Below are 16861 nucleotides of genomic sequence, written 5' to 3'. Positions count from 1 at the left end.
TGGGGTAGATACTATTTTTATCTCCATTTTACTGATGAGGCACTGGGAAGTGAAGCAGCTTGCTCAGGTTCGTATAGCTGGTAAGTGGCGGAATAGAAGGTAGTCTGACTCTTGGTCTCTCAATTAATCTGTTCTCTTAATTGCTATGCTCTATTGCTTCCCAGGGTAGAGGGAGCAACACATTCAAGCAATAATTCAGGACCATGAATGGGCAAAGGAGCGGAGGCGGTAATATTGGGGAAGCAACCAATGAATGTTCACTACTGGGACCCACAATCTGCCTCGCAGGTTGTTGGGTCTGATGAAAAGCCTGGTGAAGAATAAAGGGGAAAAAAAGAGGAGATGGAAAAACAAAACAAAACAGGCAAAGACCATGCAAAGGTGGGAGATAGGGCTGGTGAAGAGTGTGCAGGGCACGGACGATCCTGGATGTGTCCTCTGGACTGGAGGAACAAGCTTAAAGCCAACACCAAGAGCAGGGGCTGTGGAAGGCAAGCACGCAGAGCTGCTCTCTGTCCAGCAAGAACAAGCAGACCATGGGTGTGAGAACGGCACTCACACCCATGTGCTTGTTTAAGCGCTAATAAGCTGTGGTACCTGGAGGCAAGAGGGGTGGGTTTGGGTGGGGATGGGTATGCATGTCAGAGGGCGCTGGCTGTAGGCAGAAGAAACAAAGCCCTGCCGAGGCTGCAAGGAGCTGAGTCTAGCAGGCAGGCGACACTGGTATTGGGGTTGGTGGTGTATGGTTCTTGAGTAAACTCGTTCCCAAGGCTGGGTTCCTCCACTGTCACACATTCAAATATAGTCGTTTTTATCAAATTGGAATCTTCTTAATCTCAGGAAACAAGCTGAGGGTTGCTGGAGGAGGGGGAAGAGGATAGGGTGACTGGGTGATGGACATTGGGGAGGGTTTGTGCTACAGCGAGTGCTGTGAATTGTGTAAGACTGATGATTCACGACCTGTACCCCTGAAGCAAATAATACATTATATGTCCATATAAATAAATAAATAAGAGGGGCGCCTGGGTGGCTCAGTGGGTTAAGCTGCTGCCTTCGGCTCAGGTCATGATCTCGGGGTCCCGGGATCGAGTCCCACATCGGGCTCTCTGCTCAGCAGGGAGCCTGCTTCCTCCTCTCTCTCTCTCTCTCTGCCTGCCTCTCTGCCTACTTGTGATCTCTGTCTGTCAAATAAATAAATAAAATCTTTAAAAAAATAAATAAATAAGAGTCTTCTGTGGAACCCCTTTTCACAGAGAACCCAATGCTAACACATTCAAAAGATTGCTCCTTAAAATACACAGAAATATATACATTACGTGCATTTAGAATTGTTTGGGCTTATTACACTTTATAAACTTTTCATGTTTGCCAGGTTACTTGCTAGCGTGATTGGCTTAATGAAGGTCATGCTATTCTTTTTTTAAAATTTTTTTCTTTTTTTTTTAGGATTTTATTTATTTATTTGATAGACAGAGATCACAAGTAGGCAGAGAGGCAGGGAGAGAGAGAGGGGGAAGCAGACTCCCCACTGAGCAGAGAGCCCGATGCGGGGCTCGATCCCAGGACTCCGGGATCATGACCTGAGCTGAAGGCAGAGGCTTTAACCCACTGAGCCACCCAGGTGCCCCAGGTCATGCTATTCTTGATTTGTGTCAAATCTCTGAAATCCAAAAAACCTTTTTGTATATTTTCTGAGGTACTCAGGGGGCCACGGGGCCAGTTGCTGGGAACAAGGGGCTTTTAGCCCCAAGCTGGAGTACAGGGGTGGGGAATAGTGAGGGAGCAGAGCCTAGGGCCAAGGTGGCAGCTTGGTTTTAAGAGCTTCTGGGTCTAGGGGCGCCTGGGTGACTCAGTTGGTTGGGCGATTGCCTTCGGCTCAGGTCATGATCCTGGAGTTCCGGGATCGAGTCCCGCATCGGGCTCCCAGCTCCATGGAGAGTCTGCTTCTCCCTCTGGCCTTCTCCCCTCTCATGGTCTCTCACTCTCTCTCTCAAATAAATAAATAAAAATCTTGGAGCGCCTGGGTGGCTCAGCGGGTTAAAGCCTCTGCCTTCGGCTCAGTCATGATCCCAGAGTTCTGGGATCGAGCCCCACATTGGGCTCTCTGCTCAGCAGGGAGCCTGCTTCCTGCTCTCTCTCTCTCTCTCTGCCTGCCTCTCCGCCTACTTGTGATTTCTGTCAAATAAGTAAATAAAATATCTAAAAATAAATAAATAAATAGATAGATAAAGAGCTTCCGGGCCTAATGCCAGCAGGGGCCTAGATGAGCTGGGGAGACAGATGAAGGCAATTTGCATGAGAATCTGGCACTCCAGAGGGAAGGACTTCTGCTCTCCCCTGTTTAATGGTCTTAGGAACTTTGGGGGCTGAGGGCTAACCTTAAGGTCATGGTGTTTGGTGGAGAAATCCTTCCTCTTGAGTTACCACCTAACCCTGGTCTCTGGAGAACATAGAAATTGCTCCAATGCAACTTCCTCAATCAAAACTTGCGTATGGCAGTTCCCTTCCTTCCCAGAGAATGACTCTACTTGAAATGTGCATTATTTCCTGCCATCCTTGGCAGGTGGCAGAGCTCAGCCAGCTCAAAGTGGCACAGGGCTGGGGTGGTTGCTCCTCACCACGATGCTATACTACCTCTCACTTAAAGAAGTCTGTGAAATGTTATTTGGCTAGGGAATGAATATATCTATATATGTGTATATATAGATATTTATTCATGAATATATATCCAACATATTCATTAATATGAATATATATTTTATATATTCATTCATATATATTATATATATTCATTCATCCATACTTATTATTTTTTAAAATTTTATGTGTATTTTTGAGAGTGAGAGCACATGAGAGAAAGCATGGGGTTGGGGGTGGGGAGGGACAGAGGTTGAAGCAGACTTGAGGTGGGAAGCTCCATTCCAGGACCCAGAGATCACGGCATGAGCCGAAGGCAGAGGCTTAATGGACTGAGTCACTCAGGTGCCCATGGCCAGGGAATATATTTTAAACCTGAAGTTTCCTATCCTATTTTATTTTATTATTATTTTTTTAAGATTTTATTTATTTATTTGACAGACAGAGATCACAAGTAGGCAGAGAGGCAGGCAGAGAGAGAAGGCAAGCAGGCTCACCGCTGAGCAGAGAGCCTGATTCTGGGCTCAATCCCAGGACCCTGGGATCATGACCCGAGCCGAAGGCAGAGGCGTAGCCCACTGAGCCATCCAGGCGCCCCTTCCTATCCTATTTTAAATTATTGGATGCGTTTGTACCTGACAGGAGTGACAACAAATATGTGGGAGCTGAGCAGCAAAGAACATTAAAAATGAGGAAAAAAATTAGGTGTGGGTATTGATTTACATGTTGTTGGTATTTTCATAATATAGAACAATGGTTGTTCCCCTGTTCAGATCCAGACTCTGTCATCTCCTGTGGCCTTCGGGCACTTCCATGACACGCAGTGTCCCTCAGCACCACCCCCCTGGAACCACTGTGTGTTCGGGCTTCATCACCAAAAGCATTGTCTAGTCTGCTCAGCCTGGGTGAGGAACAAATGCCAGTCCTGGCTTCTTTTCATATTTCCAGAAGAGACTTGTCCCAAGTTAACAACCAAGCAAAGGAAAGGCCTTGGCTCAGCACAAGCAACATTAGGAAGCTGATGACCTAGTTACCATTCAACCTCTGCTTCTCATTAGATTCTCCCATGACACAGAGGTCGTTTTTCTTTCCACCTACTCATGCCATGGGTATGGCTTCCCGCCTGGCAGAGTGCCCCTCAGGATACAGGAGACAAGTTCCTGATGAGAAGGACTCAGGGATCATAGTGGTCCCAGACTTCTCTGCTCCTAGGTGCCTCTCTGGCTGCCCCAGGCCCACTGTCTGATGATTCCTGGCTTCTGTTATGCTCTGAAACCTTACACTAGCCCAGGTGAGGAAAATTTTTCCCTTTGACTCAACTGAGACTGGCCTAAATTTCTTAAAAATAAAACTTGTCTGAGGGTACCTGAGTAACTCATTTGGTTCCTCAGTCTAGCATTTGATGCTTGGTTTTGGCTCAGGTCATGATCTTGGGTCCTGAAATCGAGTCCTGCCTTGGGCTCCATGCTCAGTATGGAGTGTGCTTGTCCCTCACCCTCTACCTCTCCCCGCTGCTCTCTCTCTCTCTGGAGATCCACATTGCCCAGTCACTGGATGTGGGCAGCTTCCAGGGAGCCTGGGAAAGGGCATGACCTGGGCAAGGTGGCTCTTTTTGACGAGGATAAGTTCTAGAGAGAGACACTCTGCTAAGAGCTGTCAGCTGCCAACACTCCCAGCATCTGGGGTATAGGTATTTATTACTCAAATGGGGAATCTGGTTATGACATCTGGCTATGACATCTGTTGCAGTGAGAGATGTCAGACAAAGAGGTAGTATTATAGTATATGAGGAACTTTATATTATATATAACTACATATATTATGTTATATATTATATAAAGAACTTCTACTGTGTTTTTGTTTTGTTTTGTTTTGTTTTTAAGAGGGAGAGAAGGAGAGGAGGGGCAGAGAGAGAGGGAGAAAGAGAATCTCAAGCAGGCTCCATACCTAGCATGAGCCCAACACAGGGCTCCATCTCACAACACTGAGATCATGACCTGAGCTGAAATCAAGTGTTGGGTGCTTAAATGACTGAACAACACAGGTGCCCCTACAGCTTTTAGTTCGTAATAAGAATAAGACATGGGTGTCTGGGTGGCTCAGTGGGTTAAAGCCTCTGCCTTCAGCTCAGGTTATGATCCCAGAGTCCTGGGATCGAGCCGCCACTCAGGCTTCCAGCTCCATGGGGAGACTGTTTCTCTCTCTCTGCCTCTGCTCCCCATTTGTGCTTGTCTGTCTGTCAAATAAATAAGTAATATTTTAAAAAATGTTGGCAAAATCTAGGAAGTAGATAATATATTTTTAAAAGATTTTATTTATTTGACAAAAAGATTACAAGTAAGCAGAGAGGCAGGCAGAGAGAAGAGGGGGAAGCAGGCTCCCTGCCGAGCAGAAAGCCTGATGCGGGACTCGATCCAGGACCCTGGGATCATGACCTGAGCCGAAGGCAGAGGCCTAACCCACTGAGCCACCCAGGTGCCCCGGAAGTAGATAATATTATATACTACTGGTGTGATTGGAAGAAATAGTGAAGCCGCTTCAATTCCACAATTCTGCTTAACATTTGCAGTGACATTAGGATATATGCACAAGGAGGCACTTTTGTACTAGCAAAAATATGGATAAAACCTAAATGTCCAATTGGGGAAAACTAATCTTTGATATAATCATACAATAGAGTACTAGTATACTTGCTTTGGAGGTAGTTACTCCAAAATATAATAATTATATTTTAAAGTATGTACATACATATATGAAGATACACACACATAATTGGAGAAATTGATGAAATGCAGAATGATGACTGTGTAGGAGATTTATTTTTAAAGACTACACACATATGACATGATACCAGATATTTTCTGTGGTTACATATCTAAGTTTGTAAAACTACAGAAAAAGGCCTAAAATCATATACAATGAAAACACAAAAGAGGTTGCCCCAGGAGGGATTGATAGGAAATAAATTTCATTAAAAAAAAAAAAGCAGGGCGCCTGGGTGGCTCAGTGGGGTAAGCCGCTGCCTTCGGCTCAGGTCATGATCTCAGGGTCCTGGGATCGAGTTCCGCATCGGGCTCTCTGCTCAGCAGGGAGCATGCTTCCTCCTCTCTCTCTGCCTGCCTCTCTGCCTACTTGTGATCTCTGTCTGTCGAATAAATAAATAAAAATCTTAAAAAAAAAGATGTGATATATACATATCTTTATCCATTCATCTATCTATATATACACACACATATATACATATGTACATTTGTACATATACACACATACAAAACATACACACACATATATATGCACACATATATACATATATTCTATAGTATCTATCTGTATACATATATGTATTATAGTATATACATATAGCATGCACACACGCACACACATATAGTATATATAGTATGTGCATATACACATATATGTATATACACTATATATAGTGTATAGTATACATACATATATACATATAGTGTATATGCACATATATGTGTATATGTGTATATGTATATATACTAATAATGTATATACATAACATGTACACACATATACATAATATGTATATATACATATACACATACACACATATGTACATATGTACACACACATGTACACATATACACACATATGTACATATATGTATATATACATACACATATATACATAATATGTATATATACATATACACACATATATATGTACATATTATGTATATATACATATACACACATATATACACATAAATAGTATATATGCATATAGCATACAATTATATGTATGTATATCACATCTTCTTTAGCCATTCATCTATATATACATATATGTATATGTATAAATACACAAACAGATGTATACACATGTATAGTATATGTATAAACATATACATGCATATACATGCATGTATACATGTATACACACACAATGAAATATTACCCAGCCATAAAAAAGAATGAAATATTGCCATTTGCAACAACATGGTGGACCTAGAGGATATTATGCTAAGTAAAATAAGTCAGACAGAGAAAGAGAAATACCATGTGATTTCACTTATATGTGGAACCTAAAAACAAATGAACAAACAGAAATAGACCCAGATACAGAGATCCAGTAGGCACCATAGTGAGGTGGGGGGGGAGATGGGTGAAATAGGTCAAGGAGATAAAAAGATACAATCTTCCAGTTATAAAATAAATAAATAATGGGGATTTAATGCCCAGCATAGAGAATATAGTCAATACGTAACAACTTTGTATGGTGACAGATGGTAGCTATGCTTATTATGGTGACCACTTCAAATTCTTTTTTTTTTCTTTTTTTTAAGGGCTGAACTCATGACCTGAACTGAGATTGAGTCAGATGCTTAACTGAATGAGCCAACCAGGCACTCCTATGGTTACTACTTCTTAATGTATATAATTATTGATTCACTATGTTGAACACTTGAAACTAATATATTGTGTGTCAACTATACTTCAATAAATAAAAATTAATACTTTCAGTAGATACTGTAGGCTGCCAATGTCACTGTCTGTAGCTGATTAATTGATTGTAGGTTCTTAAACCTAGGTGTACTTTAAAACATTAAATGCCAATGCTTAGGTCTTACCTCAGAGATTCATACTTAACAGTTGTATTATTGGGCAAAGGTTTTGGAGAGTCCTGGGTTATTCTAATGTGCAACGGAGGCTGTGAACTGCTGGTCCAAGGTAATCGTGGAGATCACACTTCCCTTGCAAGTGATTGGTTATGGAAAAGGCAGGTGCCTCAGTCATGGGATATGGAAGGATACTTGTTGGTAACTTCTGAGAGAGGCTTCCATGTTGACTAAAGAGTGAGGCACAAGGAATGTTTTGTCTTCTGTTGGCTGTTGTCATAGCTGAATATGACATTTGAATCTTTCACAATTATTTTGAGTCATGAGTGGAGCTGAGATGGCCAAAAGACCAAGCTCATATGCTGGGGTTGGTAGAGGAGAAGATGGAAAGATCTGGGGTGCTGATGATAAATTAGTGAGTCACTGAATTAACCAAGATTGGAGCTATTCTCCCTTGAGACTTATTGTTACATGACACAATAGACGGTCTTTATTATTGAAGCTATGTCCTGATGCAATAGTATTATGTTGAGCCAATATATTGAGCCATATATTGAATGCTGATGTTCTATTATTTTAAAAATTTATCTACTTATTTATTTTGGCTATGGGTAAAAGGACAGAAGGAAAGAGAGAGAATCTAAAGCAGGCTCCATGCTCAGTGCAGAGCCTGACATGGGGCCCAGTCTCAGCACCCTGAGATCATGACCTAAGCCAAAACCAAGAATTGGACACTTAACTGACTCAGGGTCCCCACCTACCATTTTTAAAATGTACATTCCCCTACCATTCCTCCTGATTTAAGGCAGATGTCTTCTTGACCTGCTTTCATCACCTCCAATTTCCTCATCTGCAACATGACATTTTGACTCTGGTTTGATTGTATTTTTCTCCACTCCAAATATCTGTCATCTTCCATTAATTTCAACCTCCACAGATATAACTAATCTAACATCCTAGTACGCAGCCTTACTAGTCCTGGTTATAATACTTTCATAGCTGTTTATCCAAATTTTAATCTATGTGTATAATCTGTTTTTTTCTACACATGGATATATGATATCTCTTAGACCAATCAACTGAGATCATAGAACATGAAGTACAACTTATTCTTTTTATTTATTTATTTATTTGACAGAGAGAGAGAGATCACAAGTAGGCAGAGAGGCAGTCAGAGAGAGAGGAGGAAGCAGGCTTCCCGCTGAGCAGAGAGCCCGATGCGGGCTCGATCCCAGGACCCTGGGACCATGACCCGAGCCGAAGGCAGAGGCTTAACCCTGAGCCACCCAGGCGCCCCGAAGTACAACTTATTCTGATAGAAGTAGATTAACTGCTGTAACAAACAATGCTAAATTTTACAATCTTAATACAATATAATCTAATTTCTTGCTTATTTTGTAGTCCAACGGGGTGAATGTGGAAGGGTAGCTGTGCTCCATATGGCTTTCATCTCAGTATGAGATCAGTATAAGATACTGATTTCAAAATCAGTATGTTGTTAAGATCATCCAATATTTTGTGTTCTAGTGGCAGCATTACCTAAATAATTTTAAAAATACAAGATATAATCATATTTAAAACAAACACAATTTAAATGTTTTCATAGGGATGCCTGGGTGGCTCAGGGGGTTAAGTCTCTGCCTTAGGATCGGGTCATGATCTCAGGGTCCTGGAATCAAGTCCCGCATCGGGCTCTCCGCTGGAGAGGGAGCCTGCTTCCTCCTCTCTCTCTCTGCCTGCCTCTCTGCCTACTTGTGATCTCTGTCTGTCAAATAAATAAATAAAATCTTTAAAAATAAATAAATAAATAAATAAATGTTTTCATAAACATGTAAGTTAAGGAAATGCAAAAATAAAAATTATCTTAAATGTCTAAGGTTTTCTTCTAGAATAATTGTTTACTCAAATTAAAAGGCAAAATACAGTATAGCTATGGATATTAACATTTTATTTTATTTTTAAAAAGAATTTATTTATTTGACACAGAGAGAGAGAGAGAGCACAAGCAGGGGGAGTGGGAGAAGGAGAAGCAGACTCCCTGCTTAGCAAAGAGTCTGATGTGGGGCTTGGTCCCAGGACCCTGGGATCATGACCTGAGCTGAAGGCAGGTGCTTCACCGATTGAACCACCCAGGCACTCAGAATAACAACATTTTAAATACAATTTATTTAAATAAAGCTAAATTTTTTATCTTTTGAAAATTTAATTCTAGGAATATTTGTAAAAACAAAACTATTCATGATTCCAATATTCAATGTCCATTTAGTTGCCAGTGTAAACAATGGATATTATATTTCATTCATGTTTTCTTGCACCTACTTGTCTATCCATTTAAAGGTAAAATGAATTATTTATTATTTAGCCTCCAGATAGAAGTGTTGCAAACACACACACATTGGAAAAAGAAGAGACAAGAAAAAATAGCCACAGCACTACTGAAAATGAACCCATTTTATTTTATTTATTTTTTAAAAGGTTTTATTTATTTATTTGACAGACAGAGATCACAAGTAGGCAGAAAGGCAGGCAGAGAGAGGGGGGGAAGCAGGCTTCCCGCCAAACAGAGAGCCTGATTTGGGGCTCGATCTCGGGACCCTGAGATCATGACCTGAGCCGAAGGCAGAGACTTTAACCCACTGAGCCACCTAGGTGCCCCGAAAATGAACCCATTTTAATGTAAGTGTCTGTGATCCTCATCCTGAGAAAGAATGTGCCTAATTGGCCTATTCTTCTCCCCAGTTGGTTCCTCGGTTCAATTCCTCCCTGTACTCAGGAGCAGCAGCACCATCTACAACACCTTCAAGGCATTTGGATGCAGTCATGACGAGTTTCCCTGAGGGGTTAACAGTTTAGGCATGAGAACAGATGTGTAGGGCATTAGGTTGTGTTATGTCAGAACTGAACCCCACAGCCCAAGTAGCAGAGATGTCCACACATTCTTAAATTTACTACTTTCAAGTGCATTTTTGTGAAATGTAGGGTTATTTTTTTAAAGTGCATAACTGAGGGAAGGAGCCCTTCTTGCCTGGGTCTGAGGGCATTACTGCTCACATAGTCCTGACATGGGCACTGGTGGGACAGCTCTAGGAATTCCTGGGAAAGAGGTCAGTTTTCTGTGCCAGGGCCCATGTCTACCACAGAGGTTTACTGTCAATCTGGTATGAAAGAAAGATTGTTTACTGAACATATGAGAATTTTGCCTCATGATTAGACAGTAAATATCTCAACTCAAATACCATCATGGTACTGTAGGAGGGTGATAACCATGGGTACATATGGGTTGCCCAAAGCACTAGTGTTTGAAAGTGTGCTATACGTCCACACAAACTCAGTTCCTTGATCTCCTCAGCACTGACCTGCTCCTTCACTCCTCTTTGGTTTCCCATTCACATGACAAGGGCCACAATCTGGATACCTTGTCATCACGTGAACTTGCTGCTCCTGAGATATGTTACCAACATCCCACTCTTATCACAACTTCCTTCTCCTACAGCTCCTTTGTCCTATTATCACACCTGTCTAGCAAAAGCCAAGCCTCAAAGAATCCAGATCCCTGATTTCTATATGCTACGGGAGGAAATCATTCAACCTGGCAGTCTAGAACCATTATCAACCGCTGGTCACCAGTGTGAGCTGGCTTCAGTGCTGCCTGATCACTTGTTTCCCACAGTCAAGGATGGATCCAGGAATGCTTAGGCAATTCGTGGGACTACCTTTAAGAAGAGAATAGAGGGGCTCATGGATGGCTCAGTTGGTTAAACAACCAACTCTTTTTTTTTTTTTTTTAAGATTTTATTTATTTATTTGTCAGAGAGAGAGAGAGAGCAAGAGCAAGCACAGGCAGACAGAGTGGCAGGCAGAGTCAGAGGGAGAAGCAGGCTCCCTGCGGAGCAAGGAGCCCGATGTGGGACTTGATCCCAGGACACTGGGATCACGACCCGAGCCGAAGGCAGCTGCTTAACCAACTGAGCCACCCAGGCGTCCCTAAACAACCAACTCTTGATTTCAGCTCAGGTCATCTCAGAGCCATGAGATGGAGCCCTGCATTGGGCTCTATGCTGGGCGTGGAGCCTGCTTGAAATTCTCTCTCCCGTGCTCCCCCTGCCCCTCCCCCTGCCCCTGCATGCACATGCTCTCTCTCTCTCTCTCTCTCCCTTAAAAAAAAAAGAAAAAGAGGGGCACCTGGGTGGCTCAGTGGGTTAAGCCTCTGCCTTCGGCTCAGGTCATGATCTCAGGGTCCTGGGATTGAGCCCCCATTGGGCTCTCTGCTCGGCGGGGAGCCTGCTTCCTCCTCTCTCTCTGCCTGCCTCTCTGCCTACTTGTGATCTCTGCCAGCCAAATAAGTGAATAAGTAAGAATATTTTAAAAAAAGAAAAAGAAAAAATACAAAATTACAGATACAAAACTAGGTACAAAAGTACATGTTGCTTTAGAATGAGAAAACACAGGCGCCTGGGTGAAAGATCCCCCCGGGGCTCCAAGCACCCCGGAATGGACCCCTTCTCAGGAGGAGACCCCCGGACCCAAAAACCGAGCCGAGTCCACTGGTCAGATGCAAACAGCACGAGGTTTATTGAGTAGACACAGGTACCTGCGGGCGATCAAGTCTTAGGAGGACTCGCGCGCCAGCCCTTTGTTTAGGGCCTTTTTATGGGGTTCGGGGAAGCGAGCGCATACGTACAGAAGCAGAAACATAGTTACAAGGTTCTTATTGGCTGGTTTGAATGTAAGGCATACTCGGTGTTTGTAGATTGGCTTTGAAGGACCCCGGCGCGGGAAGAGAAAGGTGGGGAGGGGGAGTGAGGAGGGGGAGTGGACCTTATTACTTAGCAGAGAAACATCCTGCCTACGTGACTAGGTCCACATACTTAGGCGACCCCCCTTGCCCACATACCTAGGCGACCCCCCTTGCCTACGTGACTATCTGCGTGTTACAAGCCGCGCGCGGCAAGCGTACCTATCTCCCCCCGCAACATGCCGTTGCCCCTCCTAGCTCCAGAGCTGTGCTGAGATAAGGGAGGATTGTCCAAGTAGGGGGAAGGGAAGAGGGGTCTCTTCATGGGTGGCTCAGTGGGTTAAAGCCGCTGCCTTCGGCTCGGGTCATGATCCCGGGGTCCTGGGATTGAGCCCCGTATCAGGCTCTCTGCTCAGCAGGGAGCCTGCTTCTTCCTCTCTCTCTGCCTGCCTCTCTGCCTACTTGTGATCTCTGCCTGTCAAATAAATAAATAAAATCTTTTAAAAAAAATAGAATGAGAAAACACAAAACAAAAAAATTGGGAAGTGGAGCTATGGGAATTTAAGGTGTCCTGAGATCTCTTTAGGCAATTTACCAGCAGTGCTTGCATACAAATGCTTAACAGCAACCTGTCCCTGACCCCAATACCTGAATGCAGTTCTCAGTGACTCCTTTACTCACAGATGGAAAGCTTCACAGTTCACTGCCTGTCAGCTTACAACATGCAATTCATGTCTTCTCCAGCTTCTCAAGTCACTCAACCCATCAGCAAACTTGAGCTGTTAATAGGTGACTTCTCTGATTTCATAGAGAACATGGTCCTTCTTCTGCTACCAAATCAGTAAACTTACCTATATCCCCCTCATATTTTCTTCCTTTCCACCTTCCACAGTGGAAGAGGTGTCACTTCATCCATTAAAAAATCTTCATATCATTAATTTCTTTTTTTTTTTAAAGATTTTATTTATTTATTTGACAGACAGAGATCACAAGTAGGCAGAGAGACAGGCAGAGAGAGAGGAAGGGAAGCAGGCTCCCTGCTGAGCAGAGAGCCCAATATGGTACTCGATCCCAGTACCCTGGGATCATGACCTGAGCCGAAGGCAGAGGCTTTAACCCACTGAGCCACCCAGGTGCCCCATATCATTCATTTCTGTTTAGAGTCTGTTCCTCCTTGGCTCTTTGGGGGTGGTGTTCAAGAAAAAGAGCCATGTGGAACTGGAAGTCAACTTACTTTCTTGGCTTCTGTGACCTCCTGTTTCCTGGTTCTCTTCCTCACTGTAAGAGCCCCTGCCAGATTCCTGTTCCTCTGCCTGCCCCTTATATCAGATTTCCTCAGGCCCCCATCAGATCATTCATTTATTAACCACCACCAACGCCACTACCTATGCTTTAGGATTATTGCAAGCATGGGGAATATGAAGTGGGCAAGAGAGCTCTTATTCCCGCCCTCACTTCAAGGACACATGGCAGAAGTGCCTGTCCTAATCTGGGGTGAGGGGAAGAGGTCAGATAAGACTTCCTGAACCAACTGGCATACGGTTAAGCAAGATTTGAAGGATGAATCACCAGCTGAAGGGGGAAAGCTGGTCCAGGCAGCAGGATCAGAGGGCACAAAGAATATGCCACATCTGGGAACTGAAAGAGGGGAGCGGGGGTGGGAGGTAAGACAAGAGAGGTAGGAAGGGATCTGATAAAGCAGGTCTTTGTGAACCCTGTTAAGAATCTGTACTTTATTCTAAGGGCTTCAGGAAGCCTCAGTACTTCCCACTGTTTGCTAGCATCTCTGCTTCTACTCTTTCCCTTGACTGACCTGGGCTCCATTCTGCAGCCAAAGGATCTTAAAATTTAAGTCACATCATGTTATTCTCTTGCTTGTAATGTTCTGGTGTCTATTGTCCAATAGGTTAAATCCCAAACTCCTTAACAAGCTTACAAGACCTCAGGTGACCTTGTCACAGCACCTTGGGCTCCAACTTGACTTGATGTGACTTCTGTAGTTTCCTTCAGTCAGATGCTCTGTTGTCTCTGGACCCTCAGATAAGCTTTTCATTCTGCTGGGAAACTCCCCCCACCCCATACTTATATTCTGGGCAGGCTTCACTGATCTCCCTCAAGCCCATATCCAGTGCTCCTCCCGTCAGATCTCATTTACACCCAAGACTTCTGCTCAAACAACATTTAACGTGTGAGTGTGGCAAGCGAATGGGCATCTGCGAGGACTCTGTAAATGCCACGAACTTTGTCTACTTTGATCATCTTTATATCTCTAGCATGCAGCTCACTATATAACTGTAATCAAGATTTGTTGAATTAATGATTGAATGAAAAAAGTAAGAGATGCAGTAATGTATTCTATGGTCACTTCTATCTCTAAAAATAAAAACAACTGTGTTTCTTTGTAGGTGCTATCTCATGCAGGTGAAATATCAGTTTAACAAGTTACTTCTAAAATGATAGCAGGAGCCAAATTTCCATTGTTTGAGATCCTGTCTCCATTAAATTGAGGTTCTTCTGACTGGAAGGATAGGATAATAATAGCATTTGACTTCCAGCTGGATATATGCTTGGGTCATGGTAGGCACCTGAAAGTTTGAATAAGGAAGAGGAAGAAATAGTCAATATAGAGAAACCTTGAGGTTTCTAACCCAGGCAGCAAGCGTAACAGTGATAATATAGTAATATGAATCACTGAAGGAGGAAGATCGGGTTTGTGGGTAGAATAGGATGTATTCAATTTTTGACTTGCTAATACTTATGTAATATTAGCCTTGTGGTTAGCCATGTGGGTGACTTCCAGGAAACAATCGAAAGATGTGGACAGAAATTAAAAGGGACAGCTCTGGTTTAGAACTCAGCAAACCAAGATGATTGCTGAAATAATGGCATTGTATGGGAGAGTATAAGGGTCAAGAGAGAATGGATAGAACCTTGGAAGAATTTCAGCCTTTAAGGGGGATGAAGAGGAAGTATTGCCAGAGAAGCAAATACTTTGCTGAGGAAATGGGACTTAAAATGAGCCTGGAGAAAGGGTTTTGACAACGGTAGACTGGAGGGTGGGGTAGAGACTGGGAGGTTGTGAAGGAAGGGTTCCAAGCAGAAATAACAACACGAAGAAACAGAGCAGGAAAGTACTCCACCGAAGAAAGCCATTCATTAACCAGATATGCAATGAATTTGTTGTAGAGGAATTGGAAACTTTAAGGATGGGTCAGTCAACATTACTACTGTAATGTAAACTTTGGGTTATGTAGTAAACGTTGGGTTATGACTACTGATATTCGGTTACTCGGGTATGAAGAAAGCCTAACAGCATTTGACCTACTTCGTTCCAAGTCAAGAATATCCAGTAACTTTGGAGGGTCTCAGGTTTCTAAATATAGTCTGTAGTCAGAGTTAGATTGGGTGTTCTAAATATCTGTGTTGTGACACATCTTTGTGCCATGTCCATACTAGGTGATTTTCATTTTTACTTTTATCACAACTTCTGTTTCTGAACTTTTTTTTTTTTTTTTAAATGAGAAATTAGAGGAGGTCCTATTTCCGGGGAAAGGAGATAACGGCAGCTACAGTCCATGGCTCAAGTATTATACTGCAAACAGATGCTCTAAGAGGGTGGCAAGAAAACAATTTAAGCCAAGTTTGAGTTCTACTTTCCCCGAAGACCATGCACTTGGTTTTGAAGTTTACAATTTGGTTGATATTAAAAAGACATGCAGATTTTTTATTTTATTTTATTAATTATTTATTTATTTTTTAAAAAAGATTTTATGTATCAGAGAGAGAGAGGGAGAGAGAGCGAGCATAGGCAGACAGAATGACAGGCAGAGGCAGAGGGAGAAGCAGGCTCCCTGCCAAGCAAGGAGCCCGATGTGGGACTCGATTCCAGAATGCTGGGATCATGACCCGAGCCGAAGGCAGCTGCTTAACCAACTGAGCCACCCAGGCATCCCTATTTTTATTTTTTTAAAAATATTTTATTTATTTATTTGACACAGAGAGTGAGATCTCAAGTAGGCAGAGCAGCAGGCAGAGAGGGGGAAGCAGGCTCCCCACTGAGCAGAGTGCCCGATGCGGGGCTTGATCCCAGGACCCTGAGATCATGACCTGAGCCGAAGGTAGAGGTTCAACCCACTGAGCCACCCAGGCACCCCAAGACATATAGATTTTTAAGAATGATGAGCAGCTTTAAAAAAATGTGAGTACCATTTTGCATGGGTTAGACTGGCAAAGAGCTACCAAGTTCAATGGAAAGGATGTGAGAAAGCAGGCTCTGTCCTATACTGCTGGTGGAGTTCACGGCTATGACCTCTTTGGAAGGCAATTGGCAATATCTGCCAGATGCACATATCCTCTGACCCAGGGGATTCTGGACAGGATAATTCACTGCAGCACAATCTGTAGTGGTAAAAGATAGCAGTGACCTAAAATATCCAAGAGACTGGTTAAATAATTATGGCATATCTTTCACCATGGAATATTTTAGTCATTGCTGTTTAGTTCACATAATAAAAGAGCTCTGAAACTATACAGTAGAAACTGGTAACACTAGTGGTCTCTTGGAGGGCACTGGGTTGAGGGAACAGGGATGGGAGGGACTTTTTTCACTAACTTTCTTTTACCTGATGAATGTGTAACATGCTTCCTCCTACAACCACAACTGAAGCAAAAAAGTCTTCTGGTGGTAGGGAGTACACTAATAGTTTTGAACACACAGGAGATCTGGATACACCCTAACCAAAGAATCATTAGTTATAATGGGAATCATTTCAAGAAAAGTTCAAGAACCGAAGACCATCTGAGCTCCCCCACCCATGGTTTCTCTTCACACAGAACACAAGGTAAAAAGGAAGGGAAGGGTAAGAACCAGACATCACAAAACACTCATGAAGCCAAGAAAC

This window comes from Neovison vison, chromosome 13, assembly GCF_020171115.1.
Source record: "Neovison vison isolate M4711 chromosome 13, ASM_NN_V1, whole genome shotgun sequence".
Classification (NCBI taxonomy): domain Eukaryota; kingdom Metazoa; phylum Chordata; class Mammalia; order Carnivora; family Mustelidae; genus Neogale; species Neogale vison.
Note: the sequence above shows the minus strand (reverse complement) of the source record.